General features: G+C 36.4%; 1 long non-coding RNA gene across 1 annotated transcript; it reads left to right on the top strand.

Moving 5' to 3' along the window:
* Positions 1-735: 735 nt before the first annotated feature.
* Positions 736-3530, top strand: LOC110916278. The gene is made up of 3 exons (XR_002579625.2): positions 736-820; positions 2787-2850; positions 2964-3530. It is a non-coding gene; the product is annotated as an uncharacterized LOC110916278 (long non-coding RNA).
* The last annotated feature ends 7173 nt before the right edge of the window (positions 3531-10703 follow it).

The raw sequence follows: 10703 nt of genomic DNA on the forward strand, positions 1-10703 counted from the left end.
ATACTAATTTTATGGCGAGTTGTAGATGACGTTAAAGGTTAAAGTATGATTTTAAGAGGGATAAAATGTTGATGACATTTAAAATTAAAAATAATAAAAACTCTTTTTGCTTCGAGTATGAGTATAAAGACTCGATCTTGACTATCATATCTATAATTTATTTGGTATATTGAGGTTAACATTTAATGATCGGATATACATTAAAGATCCATTTTTTTACTTTACACTAAAACCATATCAGAGAAGGGATGCGTATTTTACTATCTATAACAACCCGAATTATTATATCAAATCCTAGCATGACACGTGTCTCTAAAACCCTCCATATATTCTAGATTTGTTGAAGAAAAGGTATAAATATCATGAAAAGGGCGAGTACCAAAGTTGAGCGGCTAAAAGTGTAAAAAGGGCAAAAATATGGCCTTTAGCGGTCCCTTGCGGACAGCAAGGCCAAACCTCTTGCGGTCCGCAAGAGGTTAAAAATGTGTGCACCTTAAGTCCCTTGCGGATCGTAAGGCTTCACCCCTTGTGGTCCGCAAGGGGGTCGATGACAGCAGCCTACTGCATATTGTGCCAACTCTCTAGGGTTTTGTCACACTTCTCCTCCATCTTACACCTGTTATGCCACGAATCACACTCTAAGAACACCTGATAACACTTGTCATGGCTTTGGCTTTAGAGCCTGGGGATTAGTATAAATAAACACTTTGATCTTGAGTTTCATCACACCTTCACATTTCACTCTCTCAATCTTCTTTAAGGAGCATTCTCTGGACTTAAGAGCTTTCCCTCTAGAGTCCTAAGTGCTCACCAAGATCTAGTAAGTCTTTCCTATAGTTAAATTTCAGTTTAGCATTTCAATTTTATCCGAAAGTCAAGCACTTTAACTTTTGCTTTGATTTTCGGTTCTAACCATTTTGGTCAAATCAAAGTTCAATTAAAATTTCCCACGTGATCATTATATCATAGGGTATAATTACCTGCAATTATATCCCGTGATCATCACGTTCAAGTGGGTCAATTGACGAGTCAAACATGTATTAAAAGTCAAAACACAGCTTTATGCATTTTGCGGCAAATGAACTTTTAAGTATTATAACCAAAAGTTTTGATACCAAATCAGTTTATATAACATAATAAAAATGTATTTTGATATGTCTGACTCATCGTAGACCTATTAGGCCACCCGAACCCGTTTCTATGTGCGCGACTAGTTAAAATGGCATAAACCATATAAACTAGTCGTATCAGGTAAAACCTTTTCAAATTGGAATGCTTGGTTAAATAACCCGTATTACACAAGATTTCTCACTCGAACGGGTATAAACCACATTCTATCCGATCAACGCTTAATCTAGCAGAAGCGAGCGTAGTTAACGGGTCAAAGTCAAAAGACTTATCAATGACCAGTAAACATTCTAACGGATAATATAAACATTCTAACGGATAATATTTCTGTTCATTCTGGACTATAGAGCCCTCTAGATAATTGCATCTAGGATTAATAAACTTTGAATATGGCTTTGCTACGAGAATCAAATACACTGTTTTAAAAATCTAGTAAAGGTAAATACTTTTAGCCTATTTTATTTATAAAACTTGGGATATGGCATTAGCCACTTGGAGCGGGTATTAAAAAAGGGCGAATGATGTGATAGAAATATAATAACCCGGTTTATCCGTTATGTTTGGAAACATTAAACACTTATGGGTTAATAGTACCGTGTCCGAGTGTCCTTCCTCCTTAACTATAATGGTCATATAAAATAAGCGTGGGGTGTAGGCATACACTTGAAAGACGCAAATATTGAAGATGGTGTGTATATTGACCATGTACCGACATTTGATTCCGGTCCCCGGCTGTATTGGCAAGCATGTAAAACTAGTAGAAGAATCTATCCCAATGTAAAAATAATATGATTACCATTTGGTATATATATATATATATATATATATATATATATATATCAAATGGTTTTTGAAAAAAAATGATTTTAAAAAAGAGTCGGTGTATTCACCAGTGTAAACTGACGTATTTTTAAAGATTAATCACAAGTGATGAACCTCAATAGTAGGCTGGATACGATTCGACCATAAAGCTTTGGAATTTGTGACTCCATGGCTAAAGACTTACGATGTCTAAAGTCCATTTTATTTCGATCCTATCTTGTGGGATATTTGTACTGAACAAGTTGTGTTATATACATACGTATATATATTGTTTAATATAATTTCAAGTTTTCATAACTTGTATTTTATCATTCCTTTACTTCCGCTGCCAATTGTGATACTGTTATCCGACCATCACGTATAAACCCTAAGTCCAGGCCCACCGGGAAATCAGGGTGTCACACTATCTTTTATCTACTATTTTTAATATTTTATACTCTTAATTACCACAAATCAAACTGTATTTTAAGATATTTAATTCTACATTACATTTATACCACTAGACTATAAGATCATAAGATGCATGACAATTTGTAAACAAAAGAACGTAAAAGTTGTACAATCATGTGTACAAAGCATAAACCATGTATGATTAGAAAAAAATGAGACGGTTATTATATACTAATGTTATGTGTTTCGATAAAAACATTAGATGATGTGATTATGCGATTTTTGTAGATCACTATGTAAATTTAAATATATTTATTTAATGTATAAAGGTAAAATAACCACAAATCATGAGTTATAAAAGTTTTGCGAATATTATGTAATCTGTGATGTATAAAAGACAATAATGTAACTGAAAAGATTATACTAATTTAGTCTTATCATTTTAGAACTTTTAGAACTGTTGCTCATTTGGAGATCAAGAGAGAGAAACTATCTCCAAGTTGATTCAAGGTGCTTGTAATTTTCAATATTATCAATAGAATCAGCGTTTAATTACGTTCTTATGTCTGATCCACTCACGTACACGGATTCCGCATGTGATACGTGATTTTCACAATTACCAGGATTACGAAATCGACCCGGAAACGAACATACAAGTGGTATCAGAGCAGGAGATCGATTGCACGGATTCAAGAGATTTCATCAGAATCGGGGCTGAATTTGATCAAAATCGTTACATTTCTTCTTCTACTCACTTTCTTCACTTTTTGAACTTAAAACTCAGATTTACGGAGATTTACTGGGTAAAATTGGCTGAATTTCGGAAATGATGTGCGTAAAATGATGTTAAACAATCCTCCAAAGTTTCAAGTTTAAATTCAAAGGAATTTGTGGTCAAATTGGCGAAAAACTATGAATTCTGCGCGTTGTGAAGAATACTGATCAAGTCCATCCATCTAAAGACAGGGTCCATCCGGTTGTATAAGGGTTCATCCGGCCAAAACAGTTCATCCGTCTGAAAGACAGGGTCCATCCGGTTATAAAAAGGTTAATCCGACCGAAACAATTCATCCGTGAATATAGGGTTCATCCGGCTGAAACAGGTTCATCCGGCCGAATTGTCACACCCTGACCGCGTAAAACAACAAACCCTGGTGAAAACGTCGGGGAGTGTCGTAACAGAATCATTATTTCACAACAGATGGTGATTGAAGTTTTGTTTTATTCCACTAATGTACTCATTGTTTTAATACAAACCAGATAAATACAAATAATTGTCTTTCAAGTTTTAAAGTCACTAAGGCACGAGTCCACCATATGTGTAGCATGCGTCAACAATCATCACATAGTAGCACCTGAAACATATGTAAAAATAAAACGTCAGCATAAAAAATGCCTGTGAGTAACATAGGTTTTGTGAATTAGATTCATGGCTTTGGATAACACAAGAAAAGGTTTTATGTTTACAAAAATAGCCATGAATCCTTGTAAATAGTTTGGTTTCTAAACACATTGCTTTGATAAAATGGTTTGTAGTATATGCAAAAATATACTTTGGTTTTGAAATAATCGAATAAGTACTATATCAAAATATACTTTAGCTTTGAAATAGTTAAATAGATAGTATATCAAAATATACTTTGGTTACTGAAATAATAGATTTGGTAGTATATCACAAGTATACTTTGGTTTAAGAAATCGGTAGTATATCAAATTATACTTTGGTTTGAAAGCACCATATCAAACTATGCTTTGGTTTGAAAATAGCATATCAACTATGCTTTGGTAGTATATCAAAATATACTTTAGTTTGTGAAATAACAAAGTCGGTAGTATATCAAACTATACTTTGTTTTTATAAATAGCATATCAAACTATGCTTTGGTAAACAATATCACATTGGGAGCATATCAAACTATGCTTTGGTAAACAATATCACATTGGGAGCATATCAAATTATGCTTTGGAAGTATATTAAATATAGTTAAATTGTGATTTGGTAGTATATCAAACTATACTTTAGTAAAACAGTATCACGTAGGTAGCATATAAAAATATGCTTTGGTAGTATATCGAAATATACCTAAATAGTGATTTGGCAGTATATCAAACTATACTTTAGTAAACAATAGCATATCAAACTATGCTTTGGTTTTGGAAATAACATAAGTTAAGTTTTTATGGCTTAATTGGAAAACATTTGCAATCTATACATCGGTTAATATAATATCACGTTGGCAACATATCGAAATATGCCTTAGTGGTATACCGAAATATACCATAGATCGTGATTTGGCAATACATTCAAACCTTAGTGTATCAAACTACACTTTGGTGACTATAGACTTACCACAAAGGCAAAAATCTATTTGGTTTAAACTTTGGTTTCTGACATTCCATACAACAGGAATGGGGTGTCAACCTATAGCGCTATATCGTACTACCAATTGGCTTGATCATAGTTAATGAATGTATAAGTAACAATACGAACCAAAAAATAGTCTTACAAACTTTGAAAATCAATATTTAAGCCATAGATATCAGTTTAACTTTGTCACAGGATAAGTACTAAGCATGTGTAAACATATAGTTTGAAATCACGAAAATATAGAATAGGCACATACGAATCACCACAAAACATTTGAAAACGTAAAAGAGGGGACTATGTACTCACTTGAGATTGCAAGTATCCTTGATTAAGTGACCTAACAAAGCTCGGGAAATCAAGGAATCAAGTGGCACCTAGTATGGAATCACTATGTTAATAATCGGGACCTAAATCGGGAGATCGGGTAGAATGAGGTCTTGTAAACCAAATGAGTGTTGGAACTCATATGATATGGTTTAACAAAGCCTACATTCTGATTTGGAACCTATCCTAAGTGCTTATGACCCGTTAAGGTAGTTTACGCTACTTTAACGCATCATTTGCGCAAAAGCTCGTTCGGAGGGTCTAACTAGTCCTATGATAAGTCTTATATATTCCTAAACATGTTTAATAATGTTGCATAATCAGTTTAAGTATCAAAAACTTGGTTACATATGCTTAAATTCAAATTATGCACAAAAGGGCATTTTGGTCATTTTCCTAAGGCATATAAACTACCTATCATACAACTAACTAAACGAAGTGACCATAAGGTATAACCTCGGAAGGTTATTCCCTATGCAACTATGGTCATCGAATATGTTTGGTCGGATCCTAATGATCGACCAAACGGGTCGGGTTTGAAAGTCTAAGCGGTTGTTTAGACCGCTAGACTTATGACCCTAAATAAGCACTAGACTAGAAGTGACGAGTTAAACATGTTAAAACATGTTTAACTAAGTTAGAAAACTGATTTGATATCAAAACAAAGTGTTTTGATACCCGAAAATAGTTTCGTCGCAAAATGCACGTAATCGTGCATTTTGACCGAAAATTTGACTCGTCACTTTGACTAGTCAACGTGGTAATCAGTAGGTATAGTCGCATGGGACTATAACCATCGTGATTACGCTCATGTTGCAAAGTTCAAACGAACTTTGTCTTGACCAAAACGTGGTCAAAGCTGAAAGTTGTTAGTACATATGTCTGTAGCTTCCGTCTGTATCGAGTCTTATTTTGTGCTGTGTCTATAATTTTGTATATGTGTGTACTTGTAAGTATGTTTGTGTAAACACAACGTAGGGAACGACGCGTAAATGTAAAAGTGTAATCCGTCGGACGACGAATGTCATCCGATCGGATGGCCATCCGATCGGATCACCATCCGATCGGATCACCATCCGATCGAGTGACACTTAACACCCTCCCTGGTTGCCTATAAATAGCTTGCTAGTGTTAGATTTCAAAGAACTTTTGCTGAACTTGATAGCGAAGCTCTGCCAGTCTGTATTTCTACAGGAACAGTTGTACTTTCACTATCTTCAATAGAAAGCAGACGGATTAAACGTTGAACTTGTCGTTGTTGATTCTGATCGATCCAGCCACGTTCTACTCGAACAGATCCTGAGATAAAATGGCCTAATAAGTGGTATCAGAGCCACAGGAGGTTGAATCGGAGACGACAACAGCAAATTCACCGGATTTTCAGCGATTCTTTGCTGATTGCTGTGAAATTTCACTGGAAATTTGACCAATTTCTCATTTTCTACTCATTTTCTTGCCGATTTTTACATTTTTACACCTTAAAACGAGAAAAACTCAAAATTGAACAGGAATTTACGGACAAAATTTGACAAATTTGATATCATTAGAATCGGAATTAAACAAAGATCAATCCTTCGAATTTTCGCAGAAAAATTCGAACTAAAACTGAATCAAATCAATCAAAAACCATGTCTAGTTCTTCGTTGTTGCTGACATCATCCACCCGATCGGATAGCTATCCGATCGGATTGGCATAGACTGTGTTTTTCGTTTGCTAGCTGACGTCATCATCCCACCCGATCGGATCACCATCCGATCGGATTGGCTTAGATATCTCTTGTTTCATCAGCTGACGTCATCATCTCACTCGATCGGATCACCATCCGATCAGTGAAGAGTGAAGAGTTAAGGTTTGAAGTTTTCAGAGATCTTGTGTCACTCGATCGAACGACCACTCAATCGGATCACCATCCGATCGAGTCGCCATTCGACACTTACTTATCTGACACTTGTTACTTAGTTGTGTCACTTGATCGGATCACCATCCGATCCAAGTGCATCAGTTTGAAATTTTTGAAAAAGTGTGAAATTTTTCTTAGTGTTTGAAAATTTTCAGGTGTTTGTCAAGATGAGAGATGAATTCATGAATCCATTCAGTGATGTTTTTGCATACAACACCGGAGATGCATCAACGAATACAACCACCGGTACCAATCAAAATCTAAAGAAGGCCATTGCTGATTCACTCATTGTCGATAACGCTTATGGTACTTAGAACAAGCCGCCAAAGCTCATGGCGATTGAGGACTACAATCGATGGGCAGGGAGATTTGAAGATTGGTTGAAAGCATTTGCTTACCAAAGCTGGAAATTTTTGAAAAAACGGTTTTGATATTGGAAGAAAAGATTATGAAAACTTAAACGAAACTGAACATGTTAGTGCATGCATCTGTCGACTTCGTCTTGTATCGAGTCTTAGATTAGATTGTATAGATCAGGGCTCGTAGATCGAGAAAATAGGTGTTTATATAGCTGATTTCGCTTGAATGAGCATATGTAAGTGATTCCTCTTGAAACGGTTTCAAGCGAAATCAACATCTTGTGATTCCGCTCCAACTGTTTCTTGTTCCTTTCAAGCGGAATCAAGACTGGTATAAATAGCCTAGAAGCGAAATTAGTTGTAACTGTTGCTGATTTCCATACCGAGGTGCTGCCGGTGTGACGTTTGCTTGTAATCATTGTTAAATCAATATACAAGCTGTTTAAAGTAAAGTACTTGCTGTATCTAAGTCTATTTCTTGTTTTCCGCACATGAAATAGATCAGAACCTCTCTGAACGACTCATTCGGGTCATCTACACGATCCTACAACTGGTATCAGAGCACAGGAAGAGGAGTTCTGAAGATTACAACTGTTTTTTATTGCATTTTCTATCTTCTACACCTTCTTTCATCAGTTCAACAAGTTTTCACGGTCAAAATCTGTCCTACTTTTCACAGACTGTGTAAAAATACATATAGACAAACCCTTGAAAGTTTCATAGTAAAATTCTGACTAAAAATGACAGAAATTGAACCCCGAATTGATTCCGCTCGAATGTACATTATCTGATTTCGCTCGTGTTGTGTGATCCCGCTTGAACATTTCAAGCGAAACCTGCTATTTCGCTTGTAAGAACATTGATTCCGCTCCAAAAGTTATTTCGCTTCAAACACTTTGCTGATTCCGCTCCAGAATACCAAATCAGTGATTCCGCTTCAATATAAGTTGTGATTTCGCTCCAGACTACCTTATCACAGATTCCGCTCCAAACTGCATCCTGGTGATTCCGCTCCAAAGAGTTAAATTGGTTATTTTGCTTGAAAGGGTTATCTGCTATTCCGCTTGAAACAACTATTTTTGAAATTCGTGCTATTGAAACATGGATAACGAGTTCTACAATGCGTTTGCTACTCCGACTACTCCGGCTGTCATTGCTCAAGCCATGAATTTAGAAACCGAGACAGGAACTACACAAAAACCCCCGAAACTAATGAGCATTGAGGACTATTACGGATGGAAAGATCGGTTTGAAAACTGGGTACAAGCCAACCATCTTAGGTCTTGGGAATGTATTCTGAAGAAATATGTGCTACCACGTATAGATTTGCAGGTTATCAAAGAACTATCAGAGTTTAGTGACAAAGAACGGGATATGTATACAGCCGAAAAGATGATGATTAGTCTATTACAACAGGCAATCAAAGAAGACATCTTCATTCTGCTTCAACATGACAAAACTTCAAAATCGATTTGGGATGCTCTTCGTGTCAAGTTTGAGGGCAGTGAGAATATGATTAAGAGTAAGAAGGCATTGCTCAAGAAAGAATTTGATTTATTCACCAGTTTGCCTGGAGAAGATACAAAGATGCTCATTGAACGATATTGCCACTTAGTGCGATCTATGTCGATGCTCAGTATAACCAAAGATCGTGAAGAGTGGGTAGATAAGTTGGCTGATGCGTTACCGCAAAAGGAGTGGGGTACATATTTGATGATCCTGGAAAACACTAGGGTGTATGACGGGTTGATAATTTCTGAGTTTATTGAGAAGATTGAGAGTTAGGATCTGGAACAGCAAAAGATCGCGAGGATGAACAGTCCAAGTGGTCAACAAGATGTAAAGATGTATTACAAAGGCAGTGTTCCAGAGGTTGAGAGAAGTCCGAAAATACAAACTGCATTTAGTGCTGGAGATTCTTCGGAAAAGGTTGATCAAAGTTCTAAAAGCAACGGTGGTTTCTCTTCATACCCGAGTGTTAATCCAAAGAGCCCAACTTCAAGTTTCAGTTCTCAGAGCACGAAAAGTGGAAGTGGTTATATGATACAATGCAACATTGCATTGAATCTTCCAGATGGACAAAGTTTTTCTGAAGAGGTTGCCAAGGATCACATGGCATTGCTTGGTTTTGTGTTACTCTCCTATGAAGGCTTGGTTGCAGAACGGATCGGAAATCCTATGCTTACAAAGGAGGATTACGATCAGATAGACGCAGAAGAAATGGAGCTTATGGATATTAAATGGTGTCTAGCTAGTGTTCTTAGACGAGCTGAAAAATTCAAGCTGATTACTGGAAGAAATGACTTTCTTGATGCACATATTTCTACTTTAGGTTTTGACAAATCTAAAGTTACTTGTTTTCGATGTAGGGAGAAAGGTCATTTCAAAAGAGAATGCAAGAACAAAGAGGCAAATGATGCTCAGAATCCATTCGGAAAAGACGACTACTACCGGAAGGCCATATACCAGCAGGTTGGTCAGCAACAACATCAAGAACCACAGGTGGGTCATGGTAGAAAAGTGATCGAGGATTCAAAGAGAGCATGTCTGGTGGATTTTAACTGGAACAAATACATATCACTCGAAAGCAAAGCATGTTTAATTAATCAGGATGACGAAAGGCTACCTGAAGGCTTTAGCTGGGATATGTTTGTGGATGAAAAAGGAGAGTTTAAAGCATTCATTGCTAAGATTGTGAAAGAACCAGATATGTTTACCACATGGATGAAATGTATTGGTGAAACTGTGAAGTCTGTGGCATCTGATGAAAGTTCACAGAGTGCAGATGAAAGTTCACAGAGTGCAGATGAAAGTTCACAAAGTGATGAAAGTTCAGAAAAGGAAGTTGTTTTTGATCAAACACCGTCTGATTCTGGTTATTCGGATGATAATTCTGAACAATCAATCGAGTTCGATCAATCACCAACTGACGATAGCAGTGATGATGAAGAAGAACGACATATTAATGTTGCTAAAACTCATCTCTCTCCTGAAAGTTTTCATTTTTATTTTGTAGAACGCTTAGAGAAGCTAAAGGAGAAATGAGCTGCAAAAGAACAACAACAAATGGAGCCTGAAAGTGTTGCTCAAAGTGATGAAGTTAAAAGTGTTGCTGAGTGACGTGGCAAAAGTAGTTCAACTAATTAAACTAAAATTACCCTAAATTCAGACTCAAGTAATAAAAATCTAGACTCCTAAACCTGACTAAACTACTCACCGGCAAGTGTACCGGTCGACTCTAGCACAGAAAAGTAAGTCCGGATGTCGAACCCACAAGGACTCTACGAATTACGTTAACAACTCAATTAAGACTAAATACTGACACGACTAACAAATATTGTGTTTGGGGGGGGGGGGGGGGTTTACTAAAATCCTAAAATTGAAATTAACTAAAACACGCACGAAGAACTA

This window comes from Helianthus annuus, chromosome 16 (genome assembly GCF_002127325.2).
Source record: "Helianthus annuus cultivar XRQ/B chromosome 16, HanXRQr2.0-SUNRISE, whole genome shotgun sequence".
Classification (NCBI taxonomy): Eukaryota; Viridiplantae; Streptophyta; class Magnoliopsida; order Asterales; family Asteraceae; genus Helianthus; species Helianthus annuus.